Genomic DNA, 21,746 nt, shown 5'->3' with positions numbered 1-21,746 from the left:
AGAAATCCTCCAAGGACAAGGCAAAACATGTGTGGGGATGACACCCACAAATCTTCACTACTGTAGTTGTAAAGTGTGGCCTATTATGGTTACAAAGTTTTGATCACAAACTATGATCTACCTAGTGAAAGTTCTACCTTATTAAAGGCTTACAAGACTATTAGGTCTCACCTTGATTAAATGATTTTAACAAACAACTAACTAAGAACTCTATTAATTGATTTACAAAATCCTATTGAGACTACTTAGTTAAGTGATTTACTCTTAAATCACTTTTTAGAATGGTTTAGCACCTAATCCTTTTGTTAGCACCTTGCTTCTTGATGTCAAATCTCATCTTTAATGGTTATCTCTTGGTCCTCATGATTAGATCTATCTTATCTATCCTTTCACTATCTATCCTTGTTCTTCTCAAACTGATTCTACATTGTAGCTCCATAACTTAGCCATCATTTCTACCTTGAAATTCTCTCTTCCCATCCTCCTTCACATGAATAATTTTCTTTAGGGTTTACCAATTTTTGTAGGCATTATGGAGATGGGCTAGGTTAAAATTAATGGTTGTGGTCAATCCTTATTTCTACCTAACTCTACCCTTTATTTGATTAGCTGCAAGTATCAATATAGGAATTTGTAATATGACAAGATCCTTATTTCTTAATATTAAAAATTCATGTTCATGTCGACATTAATAGACCCTAATGGTTGGCCTTCACTATGCTCTATATCCTAATACTCAGCTTGTGAATGGCTCATCTCTCACTCTTTCTTATAACCTGAATCAGTTGACACACTATTTTCTTGGCTCCTTTTTCTTGCTTGATACCTAATTTACTTGGTGCACATTGATTGCTTGGCCCATATTAGTTCTCAACGCTATCATATTACTCAACATGTATTTTCTAGAGGCTTATGCTTGACTTGCACTATTCTCTACTAAATAATGACTAAATGTTATGTCACTACTTTGTCAAAACCATAATGAGGTTACCAATCTACCCCTTTCACATGAGTGGCTAAAACACTTTTTCATGGCATATAAGATATTATTGTATGCATAAGTCAGACAATATATTATCTCTATTTGGCTCCTCTACAAAATTTCAGAATCTCCAAATTTGCAAAAGATGTTGTTTTCTCCCATACCTTATTACTCCCCTAAGTAAATACTAATAGGGTGTTTGTCAAAAAATGGCTTGTAAAGTTCCATTATGATTCCCAAAGAGGAATCAGTAGCAACATCTAAAGATTGAATCTATATTTCTAGATTTGCCACCATATCTACTAGATTGTAATGTCCCCTTTCAAGGAATTACTCATTTTCCTTTTATTTATAATATAGACTTAATAAAAAATCCATTTCATAACCCCTTTCCTATGTTAATACTTCTCTTATATACAATATCAAGCGAAAAGATGTGACTTTTCATATATTATATAATAATAATATAAAACTATTATTTTATATAATATTACTAATATTAATTTATCACATACACATGAATTTTTGCATATTAAAGAGTATGTAATAACTTATAAATAATATGCTTTATATATATATATTTTACTATTTTATTATTGTATAGTAAGATAGTTGTTATATATTATGTTATTATTATTTGAATATGTATATGCCTATTATTATACATAAAATATATTATAATTGACCTTAATATTATTATATTATATCACACACACACACACACACACACACACACATATTAGATGTAAATTTATCCAAAAGACTACTATTAATTTATCACATACACATTAATTTATGCATATTAAAGAGTATGTAATAATTGATAAATTATATGTTTAATATATGTGTGTGTTTGTGTGTGTGTGTGTGTGTGTGTGTGTGTGTGTGTGTGTGTGTGTGTGTGTGTGTGTGTGTATAATATCAATTACTACTTTATTATTGTATAGTAAAATAGTTGTTATATATTATGTTATTATTATTTGAATATGTATATGCGTATTATTATATATAAAATATATTATAATTAACCTAAATATTATTATATTATATATATTAGATGTAAATTTATCGAAAAGATTAATATTATTTATCTTATTTATTATAAATAATATTTATATTATAAAATAGAAGATAATAATATTATTTTAATAATCTAGTATTGATAATTAATCCTTATTTCCTATTAAAATCTATTTTGAAATTGGGAACATCACAGTCCTCCCCTCTCAAATTTCTTGTCCTCAAGAAATTGATTTGATCCTCATTTATTCATAGTCTGGATTCATTCTCTTTCCTAAATATGTGTTAGACACTTGCAAAGTAAACATGTTAGTATATAATAACATGTATAGGAAAATATGAATGAAGACACAAATTAGACACTTAATGGATGAAGACGTGATGCAAACATGAGGTAGACACAAGAATACATGAAGATATGAAAAGACATGAAGCAAACATATTAATGCATGAAAAGATGATGTAGACACATAGTATACATATTATAATCCTACTTACAATTTGAAATAAGAAAAAGGTCAGGAAATTTTTTACCACTTTGATCATGAACATCGTGCTCTTTTCTTCTGTCTCAAAATCAAATGTTCTTGAAGATGCATATTTAAAAAAAAATTTCTATAGCTAGTACTATAATAGGGTGTATAATTCCATAGTGGATGGTAGATTTGATACTACTCAAGTTTGTACAAACTCAACTTGGGGCTCCCTCAAATTTTTAATCCATTTTGGGATTCTCTTGCCCCAACGTGACTGATTTACTCCTCCCCCCAGGCACACTCCCTACCCACTATGTACATTTTTAGTTTCATTATGGATGGAAGGTTTACTATTGCTTGAGTTTGGACATGCTCAGCTTGGGGCTCCCTCAAATCTTAAAATCCATATTGGGATTCTTTTTCCCCAACGCGACAAATTTACTCCTCCCCCTTTGCACACTTCCTATCCATCATGAATTTTATTACCAAGGGTTTCAAATTATGTGTCGAGTGTAAGATAAAAAATAATTTGTCTCTGATGCTATTCCTATTTATATATTTGGATGCAATTAGGAATTATATTTCAAAAATATTAGAAATTATAATAATACTTTGGATTCATTGTATCCCCTTTAAAAAAACAATATAGATTTCATAAAATATCAACATAATCTCATTTAGATATCATACATATATAATATTTCAAATTATATAATATTATCCTTACATGATATCTTAAATTTATAATATCTATTTCTACATATAAACAAAGTAAGAAATGAGAATAATGAATACCTTATATGTAGTCCTTCAGCATAGCTTTTCCACACTCTCATCAATGATGAAATATTTTTATCCACCATTCATATGGCACTATGTTGGGTGGTGTGATAAGATACTTGTCTTTTTTTAATGGAAATCATATTTTCCCATTATCCACTTGTAATATAACATCTAACCCCTTATCATTTGGCTTGAATAATCCAATATGAGCACGACGATTAGTTGGTGTCTCATGAGTAATTTTCCTTACACAATATTTGAACACCTTAATTTCCAATTTCCATTTGTAATCATAATATACCCCAAAACTTTAATTATAACCTTGTTTTGGTAATGAAATATCTCATCTTTATAGCTGAGTGAGATATCATAGCAACACGATTTGGAATGGACCGATTGCATTTTGAGCATGCATACATGTACTCACTAATCTTCACACGCTGTCAATGCTTTGATAGGGTTTGACAAATGTCTTGGTCTCTCATAGGACCCGAGAAGTAAACTTCTCACAACAAGAAACTAAGTTTTCCTTTATTTCTTTGTTTCCATAGGATGTTTAACATTGGCTTGTTGAATATCTTAGATGTTGTGAATCAAAAGCTCCTCGGATCATTATTTAAACCAACAATGGGAAAATAAGTTTGCGGGTGGGGGGTGGGGGGGTGAATCATTACTTAAAACTTTAGCCTCTAAAATATTTTTCCATACATCCATCTCATAACTTAACATGTAAATTGAAATAAGTAACCATTCAACACATCCAAAGCATGAAATAAATCAACACATAGTGCATAAGATTTTGGTTACCCAGAAACTCTCCAAGGAGAAGGTAAAACTACGGTGGGGATGACACCAACAATTTTTCACAATTGCTAAAGTATGGCCTATTATGGCTACAAAGTTTTGATCACAAACTATGATCTACCTAGTGAAAGGTCTACCTTGTTAAAGGCTTACAAGACTGTTAGGTCTCACCTTGACTAAAAGATTTTAACTCACAACTAAGTAAGCACTCTGTTAAGAGCTTTACAAAATCCTATTAAGACTACTTAGTTAAGAGATTTACATTGTAGTACTTGTTAGAATGATTCAACACCTGATCCTTCGATTAGTACATTTCTTCTTTATGCCAGATCTCCTCTTTATTAGTTATCTCTTGATTCTCTTGATTAGATCTATCTTCTATATCCTTTCACTGTCTAACCTTGTTCTTCTCAAACTGATTCTACATTGTAGGTCCATAATGTAGCTATCATTTGCACCTTGAAATGCTCTCTTCACATGACTAATTTTCTCTAGGGTTTACCTCTTTTTGTAGGCATTATGGAGATGGGCTAGGTTAAAATCAATGGTTGTGGTTAGTTCTTATTTCTACCTAATTCTTCCCTTTATTTGATTGGTTGCATGTATTTGCATGGGGAATCATAATATGACTGGATCCTTTTTTATTAATATTAAAAATTCATGTTCATGTCAACATGAATAGACCTTGATTCTTAACCTTCACTATGCTCTATATCCTAATACTCAACCTGTGAATGGATTAGCACACTCTTGCTCATAACTTGAATCACTTGACATACTTTATTTTCTTGGCTCCTTCTACTTGCTTGATACATAAGTTACTTGGCATGCATTGAATGCTCAACAAATACTAGTGCTCTGTACTAACTATCATATTACTCAGCATGTATTGTCTAGAGGCTTATGCTTGGCATACACTATGCACTTGGCTTGCACTATTCTCTGCTAAATAATGACTATGTGTTTTGTCACTACTTTGTCAAAACCATAATGAGATTAACAATATCCCATTTTACATGAGTGGCTAAAACACTTTGTCATGGCTTATACAATCTTATTCTATGCATAAGTCAGATAATATATTATCTCTATTTGGCTCCTATACAAAATTTCAAAATCTCAAAATTTGCAAAAAATGTTGTTGTCTCCCATACCTTATTAATCCCCTAAGTAAATAATTCATTTCATTTTTGTAGCTCCTTCTTAGTATATATCAGCCTTGACAAAATAAAGTTACAAAATCTTCAAAATCCTTATTTTTTGACACTTATGTCATTTGGGTAGTCCACTAATAGTGTGTTTGTCAAAAAATGGCTTGTAAAGTTCCATTATGATTCCCAAAGAGAAATCCCAATTATTACTAGCAACATCTAAAGATTGAATCTATATTTTTTGATTCACCACCATATCTACTAGACCTTCTTGAGTAGAAAAATGAGAATCTTTCTTCATCAATGTTTCTACATACACTAGTTCTTTTTGCAAAACTTACATCTGTGGAGTCAACATGGACTAAATGCTAATTAGTGTTGATCTAGTATTTGCATCCTTTTCTTTCAACTTGGAAAGCCTACTTTGTGTTTGCAGTAATCTCATAAAAATGAATTTGACTAGTGCCAAGAGATTGCCTCAATGTATTACCTATTACTTGTAAATCTTCTTTTAGCTTGTCAATTGACTATTGAGTCTCTTTGGTAAAGATACCAACATTACATAGTTTCTTGTATAGAGAGAAAATATTGTCCAATGTTTTCTTCACACTATCCATCTTTGTTGATAAATTAACTTGTCTTAGTGCAATAGCACTAGACATCTTGTCCTTAACCTTAGTATGAAACTTCCTTCCAGACCATTCCAATAGCTTTAAATTTGACTCTATATCATCATCCTTAATGTTATGAACTATATTTACAAGTTTCTCTAGGATGGGCTTATTGGAAAATGAATTTGAGATATGAAAAAAATTTACAAAATATCTCTAATATCATTTATAAATTTCTTTACTTGTTCTCACTTCTCAAGATTACTTGCCTTGATTTCCTCTAGAGAGCCTCCCAAAGAACAACCATTTCTTCAAGTTTGATTGTTGTGGGTTCAAACTAGGGTAGAAAAATCACCTCATCTAGACTCACATCCTCATATAATGTAGTCCCCCCACTCTTAGGTGTATTAGTACTTGACCTTGATAGCTATAGTGGTGTAGCTTGAGTACTCAACCTTTGAAGAGTTTGGCTGCTAGGAGGAGGTGTAGTGACTAGTAAAGTTACCAGTGTCTATATATAGCTACCCATTCCTTAGTCTCATCAGTCTTCTTATCTATGTCCTCTTGTTCAACCTATGTCTAATATTCAATAGGTTTTTGTAAGATAAGTGTAGGATTCTCTTCCTTATCCTCTTTCTCTTCATTCCCCTTATTATCAATTATGACAAATGTTGGAAACCCTGACATTTGTAGACTAGATAGTAATGTAGCTTGGGTATCTAGCTCCTTCTCATTCATTTCAATTAAAACAATAGGCATTGAAAATGGTGCTTGATGAAGCTAACCTTGTTGTTCTAGGGGTACACCTTGAGCTATTTCTTATTCATGGGGTTCTTTCTCTTTTACATCTACAACATGTGGGAGCACAAAATACGTGTCTTGTTGTGTCTCAAATCTCAACATTTTGGGATTTATCAATATTTACCAATACAAAATTTGTGCATGGTAGAATAATATAAGTGGATTCTTGTTGTAGTGACTTCAGATATTCCTCACTCAATGGATTAACATTCTTTATAGAGTGATCAGGAATGTCCTTAATGGTCACTGAGCCCTATTGAATCTCTTTCTCATAATGTGTAGGACTTCTTCTTGGAAAAATAACATCCTGTGTATCTTTTGCATCTTCCTTAATTGTCTTATCTAGAGAAATCTCAACATATTCTATTTTTTTTTTCTCTACCCATGCTCCTTTCTTCTCTTCTATGACTTTTGTATTCAACCCATAAATATTTTTCCATATTAACTTTCTTTGGGTTACTGTTCTCCATTTGCCCCTATTGTTTCAAGGTTTCCATCTTCATTAAACACCCAAGGTGATAGCTATGACCTACATTCTGATAAATTATTCATAATTTGCATGCAAGCATAAAAAGGGATACATAAGAACTTTGGTTATGCATTATTTCTTTTATATCCCTAAGTCTAATATTTTATATTATATGTCAATATCTCTATGAGTATTTCAAGTTGCGATGGTGTGAAATCATTTCAATCACCTCATCACTCTAGTTTGTGATCTAATTGTCAGATGGGCTATGAGGATGTGAAAGAGTTATGTTCACAATTAGCACAGATTCACAACTATTTGGAATAACATTCAAATTCGATTTGTGAAGGCATGAAGGTTGCCAATCGCATGACTATAGATTGTTTATGCAATATGGAATCTTAATTTATGAAGTCACGATGGAGAGTTATAGTCAAGTTTAAATGGCTTTTTCATCTTTGTAAATAGTCAAGGGTGACCTGAGTTTTGGGTTGTGATGATGTGGAATGCCTTGTTTTCACTTTTGTAAGAGTTAATGCTAAACTCCAATTTTAAGTTATGATGAAGTGATTAGTGGACACATGCCTTGGTGGACCCCATTTCATAGGAATCCTTCATTGCATTGTCACAGGTTAATATAATTAGTTTTGATTGATTGTCTTTTTGATAAATGTAGACTGGCTTAAATAGATATAAATCCATTAATAAGCTCCAATGTTTCAAGTTGTAATAGTGTGAAAGTAAAATAGCCTTAGTGAAAATTTAGTTAATGCATTCTCACATGATTAAGCCAAAAGTAAAGAATTTAAGTTGTGAAGATACAAGGGATATCTAACAATTAATGAAAGTGGTCATCATACCATCATAAGTGGCTGAGCTATAGAGAAATATTAAGCTACAAAGGTGTGTATGGTGATCATTGCCAAGCTATGAGGGATATATAACAATTAAAGAAAGTGGTTTTCACACCATCATAAGTGTTTGAGTTACAACAAAATATTAAGCTATGAAGGTGCAAATGGTGATTGAGGCAATTAAGATTTAGGGAAGTTGCAGTGTCACATTGAGTTAATGCTAACCCCTAGTTTAGGTTACAAAGTGGTGAAAGATTTGTTCTCATCTTTGCAAGGTTAATAATATGGCTAAAGTTTATGGTTGTGAGATTGTAATAGAAAGAAATGTTAAGGTTAAGGGCTAAGGACAACATCTCAAGGTTTCATTTGTAGAAGTTTTTAGTTATGAGGTTGCAGAGGGTGATAGTAGCCATCCAAAGTAGTGTTCACAATGTTTCTTGGTTAAAGAAAGATTTATGTTTGGTGGTTACAAGGAGGTGACATAGTTAAATATAAGGCATCATAGACAAAGAAAGTGTTGAGCAACAAGCAGTTGCGGTGATGTGATGAAGATATTTTAGTGGTCATCATAGGGTCACAATGGTTAGTGGACCAAAATGATAAATAGTTGCAAAGTAGTGATAAGGCATAAATTGAAGGTGTCATAGTTTCACAAGGCCATGAATTTAATGAAAATAAAGAGATATGAATCAATGAACAAGGGAAGTCTTTACAACATTATAGGTCAACAAGGAGATTAAGAATAGGTGAGGTGGTGGAATATTTAAAGAATATGAGGCCATGTGGTAGAATTGGTTGTTGAATAATGACATGAAGGACCTAGCACTATAACAAACATGAAATCAAGTAGCTTGTCAATGGAAAATAGATATTTTTTATCATTTGTAACCATCTTTTAGTGTTCTTCATGCTTGGGAAATGCATTTTTCATCCTTCCACCACCTTTTTTATCCATCTACTAGCCAAAGTATTTATGGCTATCATTTTTGTCTCTTTAAAGCATGATTTGCACACAAAAATCAAAATTTCTAGTTGTTGGGATGTGCATCTAATTAGATTTCTCTTTTGATTCTCAGTTATTGCTCTTATCTACAATCCAATTCCACTTGGTTGGGGTTTGAATTCAATATAAATATTAGAATTATGCCTGAACACTATAAAAGGTAGTTGTGAATATGTTTTGAGGGTTCATCTTTGCTTGTATTTTACAATAATATTATACTCTACAACTTTTTTCTTCCATTAGTGAAAGCTCTATTTCTTACCTCTTCTTTTAGTTCACTATTTGTGCACATCTATTGCCTTGTGGTGAATAATTTATTTTCTATTTTCTTGATTCATATGTTATGTCAAGTCTGCTAGCAGCTATTGCATAGTAAAATCCCTTTTCTTTTCAATACTGCAATTAATGCCAAACCTTCATGTCATTTTGGGAAATAGATTGGATCGAGATTAGTGTATTTTGGGTTTTCATTGATTTTTTTGCAGTTATAGGAAGATATTTAACCACATTATATTTTGCTGCAATACTCCTCTCCCCTTTCAACAATTTAATTTTGTGCATTCCTTCTCCCTTTTCCTCTTAAGTGGTAGTTTAGGTGCATCCTAGTAGTAAGGAATCCAAGATTTTCTAAAGATTCATCCTCATACAAAAAGTCCCACACTTGGAGCTTGTTTCCATGTTACAAAAGGTCATTTGAGGGTCATATCTCAAGAAAGGGTGCAAACTATTTTGTTAATAGTTTTTGACACATCTGGTGGGACAAACAATTTCATCTACTCAAGTCCATTGGAAGCCATTGCAATCCTTATGCATTGAGAATGTGGCTATTATTCTTAGTGTCATTAGCCTTTAGAGGCATTTCATCAAACACCATGGTAACTCTAGTGCACATCTACTAGTTTCAAGATGAAACAATGTTGGTATGCAAATATCATTCTTGATCTTTTGTGATTTTTCAAAGTTTTTCGTGAAATGCAATTTTTATGAAGTTCTAACCTGTTGGAAATATAAGAGGAGTAACTAAGAGGGGGGGTTGAATTAGCTACCACTAAAATATATCCCAGATCCCTTAGATTTCAACTTAAAATTTAGACTGATAAAACTAATTACTACTGATGCTCGATAAACATAAATTATTATAACTCGGTAATTAATTATTCTTAAGATATTATCAATAATTACTTAACCTTAATTTGCATGCATGAGAGAAAAAAATGAACACATGAGACACTAGGATTTAATGTAGAAACCCAATATGGGAAAAACCACCAATGTAACTAGCTACTATTTTTCACTTTTCTAAAGTGAGCCCTGTTACGAGCCAACTTGATTAAAGGTTACAAAACAAACTGTTAGGTGTGATCTTGTTAGAGGATTTAATCACCTTGTTATGAGTGGCCTTGTAAGAGGTCTTAGAATGATTCAATGGATTTTCCACCTTGTTAGAGTATTTACAAATGGTCGTTAAACCAACTTGGTTAAGAGATTTCAGATTACTGCTACAATGATTAGAGAGTAACAATAAAATGACCTGATTGTAATGCAATTGAATTGTTGAATCCAGATCTCTATTCTACTTAAACTTGATCCTTCCTGATTGAATATTAGTTTTCTACTCCACAAGGATACCTACTTATCCTTCAAGCTTGCTTCCTCACTTTTCTCTTTCAGTTCAATCAACACACTTGCACACTCTTGAAATCTCAACTTGACCTTATACTTATATCATCCAGATTGTCAAGTTGACTCAAATAAAAATTAGAATGACCAATATTCATTACTATAGTGACCAATACTTAAAATAATAAATTTTCTTATGCCAAAATAATAAAATCCTTCATTGGCTAACCCTGCTTGGCAAACATAGATTTTGAGATGATTTCTTGTGTTTTAGATTCTGAGATGATTTCTTGTGTTAACCAATAGAGGCTCAGTTAACACTGCAAACTTGCAAAAATCCTTTGGTAACTAAGTGAACTTGGTTAGCAGTAACTTTGTTTAACTTTCCTTCATTAACTGAGTGATCTTAGTTAACACCCTTTTCTACATAATTCCTTCGATGCCTGAGTGAGCTTGGTAGACACTGCCTTCCCATAGAGTAAACTTAGAATGCTCAGTACACAAGGAAAATTGTCTAACTAACCAAGTAAGCTCACTATGCATTGACTGCCATTTGATATGACATTCATGTAACATCAAAGAAAACACACAATTAATCAATTGTATCCAAAATTCTCCCTCTTTGGCATTGATGGCAACACAACATGTCATAGCACAATGAAATTTGAGAATAAGACTCCCTCTGATATAAAGTTTCTCCCTCTTTGATTTTACATGGGAAGTTTCTCCTTTATTGTAGTCATCTCCCTCTATAAAGGAATTATATCACTTTCTTCTTCTTGGAATGACAAAACAAATTTCAAAAGTTTATGATAGTAAACTTCTCCCTCTTTGACAACACATGCCAAAGACAACACATGCCAAATTAGTATCAATGTACCTTGAGTACTAATTCATATGCAATACTCTCTTAACTAAGCTACATCAACTAATTGATCTTCAACTTGGTTCTTATTGATGCACAACTAAACTTCATTTAGTGAGCTTTATTTAGGAGAATGACCCCTAGCTTACCTCTTAGATACAAGAATGCATCCTTAGGTAATGGTTTGGTGAATGTGTCTATAATTTTCTCTTTTGTATGGACATATTCCAATTCAATTTCTTTGTCCTACACTAGTTCTTAGACAAAGTGATATTTTATATCAATGCACTTCATTTTGGAATGCATCACTGGGTTCTTTGATATGTTAATTGTGCTAGTGTTATCACAATACATGATTACTAGCTCTTTGATTTCAATATTCATTCCTTCCAGTAATTGTTTGAACTAAACAATGTTAGAATAGTTTACTACTACTGCCACATATTATGCTTCTATTTTGGATTGGGATGTGCAATTTTGCTTCTTGCTCATCCAAGATAAGAACCTTTTACTAAGAAAGAAAGCTCCACCACTAGTTCTTTTTCTATCATCAATATTTCCTACCCAATCAACATCAATAAACACTTTTAGGTCTAGATTTCCTCCAAGTTTGTACCATAACCCATAGTCTTTAGTACCTTTTAGATATCTTAAGATTCTTTTGATTGCCATCATGTGGTTTTCTTTGCATTTTACTAAGAATCTTGCCACTATTCAAACTACCAAGGCAATATTAGGCCTTTTGTGAAATACATACTATAATTTCCCAATCATTGATTTGTATAAGGTCTGATCTAATTCTTTGGAGTCACCATCTTTGGTAAGCTTTATTACAATACACATGGGGGTTCTAACTAGGTTTGAATCTTCCATTCCAAACTTCTTGAGTATCTCTTTCATATACTTAGATTGAGTGATATAGATACCATTTTTGTTCTATTGTATCTACAATCCAACAAATAATTTTATCTCTCCAAACATGGACATCTCAAACTCTTTTTTCATTTGTTCTTAATATGCTTTGCATAGGTCATCATTCCCTATAAATAGAGTATCATCCACAAATATTTCTACCAACACAATCTTCTTATCCAGTCCTTCCTTGATATACAGACTACTATTATCATTTGTTCTTTGAAAATTGATCTATATCAGATAGTTATGTAATCTTTCATACCAGGCTCTAGGAGCTTGTTTGAGACCATACAATTCTTTGTGTAATTTGTAGACCATGTCCCTTTTGTTAGGATCAAAAAAGCCTTCTAGTTTTTCAATATAGTCTTCTTCATCAAGAATTCCATTCAAGAATGGAGATTTAATATCAATCTGATATACTTTGAATCCTCAGTGTGTTGCATATGCAAGTAAAGTCCTAACACCTTCTAGTCTTAGAACAGGAGTGAAAGTTTCACCATAATCAACACCTTCTTCTTGAGAATAACCTTTACATACTAATCTTGCTTTATTTCTTGATACGTTTCCATCTTCATTTAGCTTATTTCTAAATACTCATTTTGTACTAATCAAATGTTTATCCTTAGTCCTAGGTACAAGAGTCCAAGTCTTGTTCTTTTCTATCTATTCTATTTCTTCATTCATAGCCTCAATCAAACTTTCATTTTCCAATACATCTTTAACACTTCTAGGTTCAAATTCAGCAAGTAAACATGTACCTTTTGGTTTTCTTCTTATCATAGTTTCATCTAATTTAACTCCAATAATCCGATCAGGTGTATGATGTCATCTGACATACTTAGCCAATATAGGTTCTTTTCCTTTTGAATGAATTGTACTATCTTCATTTTGAATTTCAACTTTAGGCTCAAGTTGTTTAGTCTATGGTTTGGGTCCTTCAGACTTGGTAGCTTTATAATGTGACTTGATAACTATGAAGGACTTGGGAGGTGAAGTCTCCTGATTGTCAGATAGATCTGGTAATGTATCAGGTTTGAAGTAAACAAATTTCCTATAATCTTTTGGTTCCTTCTTGCTTTCTTCTTTAGTCTTTTCTGCAAAATCATCAATTCTCACATGCACACTTTCTATGATCTTGTGAGTAGACAAATTCAAACATTTATATGCTTTACTTCTATAGGAATATCCTAGAAATATACCTTCATCACTTTTTACATCAAACTTGCCTTTTCTAGATTCTTTCAAGATATAACATTTATTGCCAAATACTTTCAGGTAACTTACATTGGATTTGTAGCCATACCATAGTTCATAGGGATTTCTATTTGAGTCCTTGTTCAACTGTACTTAGTTCAAAGTATGAACTACACTACTGATAGCTTCCTTCAAGTATTTGATAGCAACATTCTTTTCAATCATTAGTGTCCTTGCACATTCCATGATGGATCTATTTCTTCTTTTAGCTATTCCATTCAGCTTAGGAGTACTAGGGGTTGATACTTGTCTTTTGATTCCTCTTTCAATGCAAGAAATTATTGAATTCATCAGAGATGAATTCACCACATTTGTCTTATCTTAAGCATTTCAATATTTTTCCTATTTCCTTTTCTACTCTTTCTAGATACCATTTGAATTTCTCAAATGCTTCTGACTTTTCTCTTGTATACATAATAGTCATCGTTCTAGAGTAGTCATCAATAAAAAGAATAATTTTATTTTTTTTCAACTTTAACTTTCTATTCCACTAGATTCACATAAGTAAGTATACATAGTTTCCAAGACATCTTTAGATTGATAGTTTTTTCTCTTATAACTAGCCTTTCACATTTTTCCAATTTGACAATTCTTGCATAAGCCAACATCTAGTTTCTTCAAACTAGGGATACCTCTTACTTTTCTAAATTTTCTTATCTTGACCATATTGTCAAAGTTTACATGACATACTCTTTTGTGCCATAACCAAATTTCTTCCACTTGAGCAATGAGACATTAGCAATCACCAAGATCAATATAAAATAGGTTACCTTTTGTTTGTTTTCTTGATCCAATTAGATTCCCTTTGTCATCCAATAGTCTTTCCTTGCCATGCATGAATTCTACCTTGAATCCAATGTTGATTAGCTATGCCACACTCAGTAGATTATGTTTTAGTCCTTCAACCCAATAAGCATTGTCATGTACAAGTTCATTGGTTAATGAGATACAACCTTTTCCTTTTATGAAAAAAGGTTCATTATTTCCAAACCTTACACTACCTCCATCATAGTGCTCAAAATGTTCAAATTTTTTTTTTCCTCTAGTCATATGGTGTGAACATCCACTATCTATGACCCATGTATCATTTTTACTAACATGAGAGATAAGTTCCATCTTATCTCCTTCATCATCTGATTCATCTTTTATAGTAATGTACACTATTTCATCCCCACTATTATTAGAATTCTTTGCCATAAAACAAGTTTTCTTAGCTTTGTCTTTGTTGGATTTGCGAACTTTGAATTCCTTTTTTCCTTTGTACTTGTGGCTCTTCTTCTCATCCTTGCTATCTCTATTTAGACACTTGGCAGCAATATGACCAAATTCTTCACATAAAAAATATATTAGAGGAAATTTATCTTTGTACTTTCCTCTACTCCTAGAATGCTTCTTTGCAAGTAATGATTCAACAAGTTCAAGATAACTATTGGAACTTTCCTTGGTTTCCTCTTCACTTTTTGACTAATTTTCTTTTATTTTCTTGCCTTTTTATTTGAGTGAAATTTTTGCTTCAAATGTAGACTCAATACTTTTGGAAGCTGGAACATAATTGTTAAAGTTGTCTAGCTCAAAAGTTATCAATATTTCTACTAGGGCATCTAAGCCTAACTTGCTATTTGAATCACATCTCTTTTCTTGAATAGAAAATAGTCTAATTGCATAGATGGGAAGAAAAGTTCTAAGAATTTTACTTACAATAGTTTCTTCTTTGATCTATCCTCCAGAAGCTCTGATTAAAGTAACACTGGCTTTGATTCTTTCCACATATTTAGCAACATTTTCATCTTCTCTCATTCTCATTTGATCAAATTGTCCTCTAAGGTTTTCTACTTTGGATCTCCTTACATTGTCATCACCACCATAGATATTCTTTAGCTTGTTCCACATATTAAAAGCAATTTTAGAGTCTTTGATCTCATCAAATTCATCATAGCTAAGAGTAGATACAATGTCAATCATCATGATGTTATGGTTCTTTTTTCTTAGCAAGATGTCCAATAGATAATGTACTAGTAGGAGTTTTTTATTCTTCATCAAGGTATTTGCAACCTGAATCACTGATGGTAGCTAGATGAAGTCTTATAAGTCCCTAATATGCTGAAAAGTTGTCTTTATTTAGCTTTGGAATCTCTCTCTTTTAGGACATCCTTATCTTTAGCTTAGGTCCTTGAAACCTTCTTGCAAGCACCAAAAGCTCTGATACCAATTGTTGGAAATATAAGAGTAACTGAGATGGGGGATGAATTAGTTACAACTGAAATATATCCTAGATCCCTTAGATGTCAACTTGAAATTTAGACTAATAAAATTGATTACTGCTAATGCTTAGTAAACATAAATTACTATAACTCGATAATCAATTATTGTCATGCCCAAAATTCTACAAGGCAAGACACAACTGAATTTTTATTTTTTATATTTTCTAAAGGATACTTTTATGTTTTACAGTTAGTAGGATGATTTGAAGTTTAATTTGATAAAGTTAACACTTCAATTAGGTTAGGGTTATTCATAAATGGTAATTGCTATAATTGAATGTGTAAAAAGTTGCATTCTAAGGTTATGGGATGAAGATCCGAACATTGCCCGAATGTTGTGAATTTCAATTAGATAAGTGAGATACATATTCTAAACTTTGTTAGCCAAATTAACTCCTTCATAAGTTATTTCAAAATTAAGAAGATATAGCTATATCATTCTTAACCTAATGTATGTTGAGTGTCAACTACTTCCAAATTTCACTTATAACTATTGGTATTTATGTCTATTATCAGATGGTCTAGCCCTTGCCTGATGATAATGATATGTCAATTTCCAATATGAAAGGTTGGATTCATGAATTCCTCTAGTGAATGTTTCTTGATTGGTCAAATGTTCTTACTTAATTATATACTAACTAAACATTAAATTTGAATCCCATAAAACTTAGTAGTTTACAATTTTCTTATCAACACCATTGTTGGCCATTAATCTAAGGGATACATCACTTCCTAAGTTAACCCTTACCATCATCCAATTAATTTTCAATTCCACACTATTCCTACTCCTAATTTTTGATTCCTAATTTAAATATAACTATATTTTTACTTTCCCTCCCTATAATTAAAAAAAACTATATTAATGTACCCGAACCCACATCACAATAACTTAATGAATACTCTAAAAATTCCTTTATACTTATCCCCTAAGTATAGATATTAAATCTATTTAATTTATCCCCAACCTTTAACACCTTAATATCCCACATATAAACACTAATTTCCCAACTAATGTTCCTTATAATAAAGATGAAAATTGGCACTTACCTTATACATATACTTACAAAAGAAAAACATTTCTAAAAGTAAATCCTATCTAGACTACCCCTATCCTAATGAAATAAACATTTAAACTTTTAAATTTCAATTCTTTCCATTATAATTTCGTAACCCTCTGTTCCCCATATTACCCCTTTTACTTTATGACAATGCATCAAATACAAAAGAAAATTTAATACTCAACTAATTATCTTTACCTTTCCCCTAGACTGACACCTTTCCCTATGCTAAGTCACCAGCTCTCCTTGCTTCTCGTGAACAAGGAAAGGGAGACATGCAAGATGTGGGGTGGCCTTTCTAGGCATGCTTGCTCCCATAAATGTGCTCCATATATGATTTTAGCAAGCCAATGGGGAGATAGGAGGTGGGAAGGTGGAGTGGGTGGGGTCACCCTCCACTCTTCCTTGTAGTTTATGTTTTTTTTTTTGTTAAAAGATGAAACTAAGACATTGTCAGCATGGTCACCTCAAGTAGGCCCAAGCCAAAGAATGGAGTCTATTAACTTATGAGTTACTATCCAATCATTTTCCTAAATGACTTCTTAGGATAAAAATGCTTTGACATATTTAGTTTATTATTTTGTTTTGTATAAGGTCTTCTCATGATTTAAGGACATCATATCTCAAGGATAACACATTATTAATGGGGGGTGGTTGTAAAAATTATTTATTTCTAACTTATAATTTTTAAGATATTAATTTCTTATTTAGGGTCTATTATTCTATTGACCTATAATGGCAAGAGATATTATTTAATTTTTTACATACATTTTCTAGAGAATGAAGGTGCATCTATAGGCACTTTGTTTTTAAGTTGAGCTTATTGCCTTGTTTTCTTCACAATTTTCTCTATGGATACTTATTTTAGAGCTAATATAATTTGAACATTGCATTATGTGTTTCAATGCTTATTCCATCTAGTGAAATATATGGTTGGTACATGACAACTACCCTATTACTATGAAATGTAAATTGCAAAATTCTCTTATATGAGACACAATACAATCTTTTGCATGCAATTTTAAGAACTTCAAATACTCCAATTTTATTGTTGATGTCTCCGTCATGACTATGAATTTAGTATCAATTAGAAATATAATATACACTTAATATGATTTGATATTGAACACAAATGCATCTAAATTATTCATATGAGACTTGAGGAAATAAGAATAATAAAATGATAATGTCCTATTAATTTTTCTAATGTGAACCATGACACTTAATCCTTTTCTTCAATGCATTCATATCCAAGAAAATTAAACTACAATTATAATCTAATAGAATTCTCTTTCAAAGTCCTCTTGTTTCTTCCATACTACACACTTGTCAACCATGAACATAGGGTGGTGAAATCAATATTTTAAAATGTATACAATAGAAATACCTTTTCACACTACATAGTTGACTCACAACCTCTCTACTCGCAAATGAAATAGAACAAAGACAATACTCTCACAAATACAATATAATCACATAACAAAATCAGTTTCTCTCTCTATTTCAATACAAATACAATAGTGTCTTCTTCTCCTATGAAATGGAGAGGTTACATGAGCTCCAAGTTTCCAAGATCATCAAGTAAAAACTTGAAAAAGAGAGATAAAAATATAGAACCATGGAGTCTCACCTCTCATCCTAGGCCTTAAGGAGGCCATCCATGGAGCTTGGGGAAACAAGGCACAAATGGTTGCACACCTTTACATTCACATATCATGCAAAACTATAACAACACAATTCAATACAACATAATACAACCCATCCCAAGGCTTGCACATAGATTCTACAATAGAATCAAGATATAGGGTGGAGGTGGGCTCTCTCCATGAGGAGAATTTCAAATCCATAAATCACATATATTCACATATTCTCAAAAGTAACATGCCCTTTCAAAGCTTAAAAATGTCCTCCCTCTTCATACACCTCCTTATACCTCCTAAGAATGTAAGTAATCTTGAAGCTCATACTCCATTGAAACACATCAAAATCATCTCCACACATGGGAGAGTTTCTCAACTACACAAGTGAGCCCAACTAGCCCTTTCACCCCAACATCTCTTCCCTCCCAAGGGTGAGTGATGCTTCACACCCATTTTACATAAACATCCAACATGAACAAAACAAGATTCAAGGAATAAATCACCTAAAACTTCTCACATTCAACACACATACAACAAGATTCTTCACAAACCACATCTACACCATATCAAATCTACAATGCAATGAAGAAACACCATATCAAATCTACAATGCAATGAGAAACACCATGGATCATGGATATCAACCTCACTCCAAGCAATGGAAAATGAAAGTTGTTGTAGAGGTACTTATCCTCTTTCTCTAAAGCCTAAATGTCTCTAAAGCTAGAGAGTGGGTAAGTGGCTTTCTAATTTCGCCATGCCTCTATATAAGACTCCCATTTTTGGATTTAATATAAAATGCATTCTTTTTGGGGTCTCCTAGGTCTTCTAGGCACCCTAGTGGTCACTATTAGCCCCCTAAATTAAATTATTATCATGGGTAGGGTTTATTCTCATCACAAGTTCACCATAGATCTACTTTTTGACCCTCGCAATGTTAAGTAGAGTCCAATTTCAAATTTCCTATGGTGGTATCCCTTTACTAGGTCAAGGCAATAAGTCTAATTCTTAATTAAGGAATTTAACTTGAGATAAGGTTGCCACATGATCCATCTTCAAATAACATGTCATTTTCACATAATGAGTACAAGTGTCAAGTGACACACACAAAATTCACTATGCATCACACATGACATGTTCTGAATCTACTCATGAAATACATACTACAAACATACATCTCACATTTACAAAATAAACACATCACAATGAGGTTTGTGAATCTTCTAAAGATTCACCTGTGCAGTGTCATATTAACATGTGTTTATACCTTGTATCGCCATTATGTTTTCATGGTTCCTTTTTGACACACTAAACTCGAGCATCAGTAGTCCAATGAAATGTCACATATAAAATACATATGAAAGTAAAGGTACATGATAATTTAATTATTCTACCACTCACATATAACACATTCCATAATTAACTTCCTATTCTCCATAATTTATAAATAAAGTATTTAATCATTAACCCTCAAAACCTGTATATTATTAACTTCCCCAACAAGATTAAATTAAGCATTCAAATCACATCATAATTCCATTTCTTATCATAATAGTTCAGTACTGAATAAATATCCATTAATTCATCAACTATGCCAATTAAGTCCTAATACATCTCTTGATGGAAAATCACAAGATAAATATCATTGGGTAAGTAGAAAAATTTACTATCCATCAAGTATCAAAATATATGTCAAGATATCTAGTCCTAAATAAAAAAATGGAAATATAGTATCTACGCTTTGATGGGTTGGGGTGAGGCCTCACATCCTCACCCCACTAGGCATGAACTTCCTCCTGAAGTTCATCAAAAAGATAGTGGTACTGTGCTCTCATCTATGCTACATCCTCCCATGATGCCATGACCTCATCATAATAGTCCCACTAGACTCTAACCTGGTACAACTCTTTGTCCCAAAGTGAGAAGGTCCACTAAGCCAATATGAAAATTGGCTTCAAGTCTATCTATCTGTTTGACTCCACCTACAAAGCATCCCAATCTATGAGGTGAGACTCATCATAGATATAATTCCAAAATATAGAAATATGGAATACATCATGGATACGCAACATACTAGGTGGTAGGGCTAGATGATAGGTGACTAGTCCTATTCGTTCCAAAATCTTGAAGGGTCCAACAAAATGGGGTGCTAACTTAAAGCCCTTTCCATAACAAATTGGACTCTTATGAGGTTGCACCCTCAAGAATACTCTCTCAACCACCATGTATTCTCTATCTACCCTTTTGGCATCTGCATACTTCTTCTATCTATCTTGGGCCTCTTTGAGTCATTGCCTAATTTGTACCACTTTTTGTTCCATGTCCTTGACCAATTGTGGTCCAATGGATACTTTGTCTTTGATCCTATCCCAACTCAAGGGTGTCCTGCAAGGTTTTCCATACAAGGCTTGCTAGGGTGGCATACTAATGGAAGAATGATGCCCATTATTGTAAGAAAACTTAACAAGATACAAGTATTCTTCCCACTTAACTTGGTTATCCATCACATACATCCACAACATATCCTCTAAAATTTGATTAATCCTCTCTATCTGTCCATCTATCTAAGGATGATAAGTGGTGCTAAATCTGAGCTTGGCGACCAATGCTACTTGTAGTTCCCTCCAAAAAGATGATGTAAACAAGGAATCTCTATCCAAGATGATCTTGTGAGGAATGCCATGAAGTCAGACAATGTCTTCTAAGAACACCTATGCAATTGTAGGGGCAATGAAGCTAGTTCAAATTGGAGAAAAATGGGCAACTTTGGTTAAGTTGTCAACCATCACCATGATGGCATCATGGGGACAAGAAGACATCAGAAGACCAACAATGAAATCCAAGGAAATAGTGTCCCATTTCCACTCAAGTATCTCATGCGGCTGCAAGAGTCCACATGGATGCCCATGTTTTTCTTTAACTCTCTAACACTCAAGAAATTTGGCTATAATACTAGCAATCTACATCCTCATACCTAGCCAATGATATAGCTATCTTAAATCAGTATGGAACTCCTTAACTCTAGGATGTGCTGCATAAGGTGCTTGATGAGCCTCAAAAATAATGAACCTATGCAAGTCACCTATGGAGGGTACATGGATGCACCCTTTATAGCATAATAATCCTTCAGATTCCAATGAATAATTAGCAAGTTTACTCTCAAGAGGTCTTTGAGAGTG

General features: G+C 32.6%; 1 pseudogene; it reads right to left on the bottom strand.

Moving 5' to 3' along the window:
• LOC149557706 (transcription factor MYB124-like) overlaps nt 1-21,746 on the bottom strand; it is a 32,266-nt pseudogene that overhangs the window by 2,774 nt on the left and 7,746 nt on the right.

This window comes from Cupressus sempervirens, chromosome 5, assembly GCF_028749045.1.
Source record: "Cupressus sempervirens isolate cs-2001-9-10 chromosome 5, ASM2874904v1, whole genome shotgun sequence".
In the NCBI taxonomy this organism is placed as follows: domain Eukaryota; kingdom Viridiplantae; phylum Streptophyta; class Pinopsida; order Cupressales; family Cupressaceae; genus Cupressus; species Cupressus sempervirens.
The sequence above is the reverse complement of the archived record's forward strand: the minus strand, read 5'-3'. Positions and strand labels throughout refer to the sequence as shown.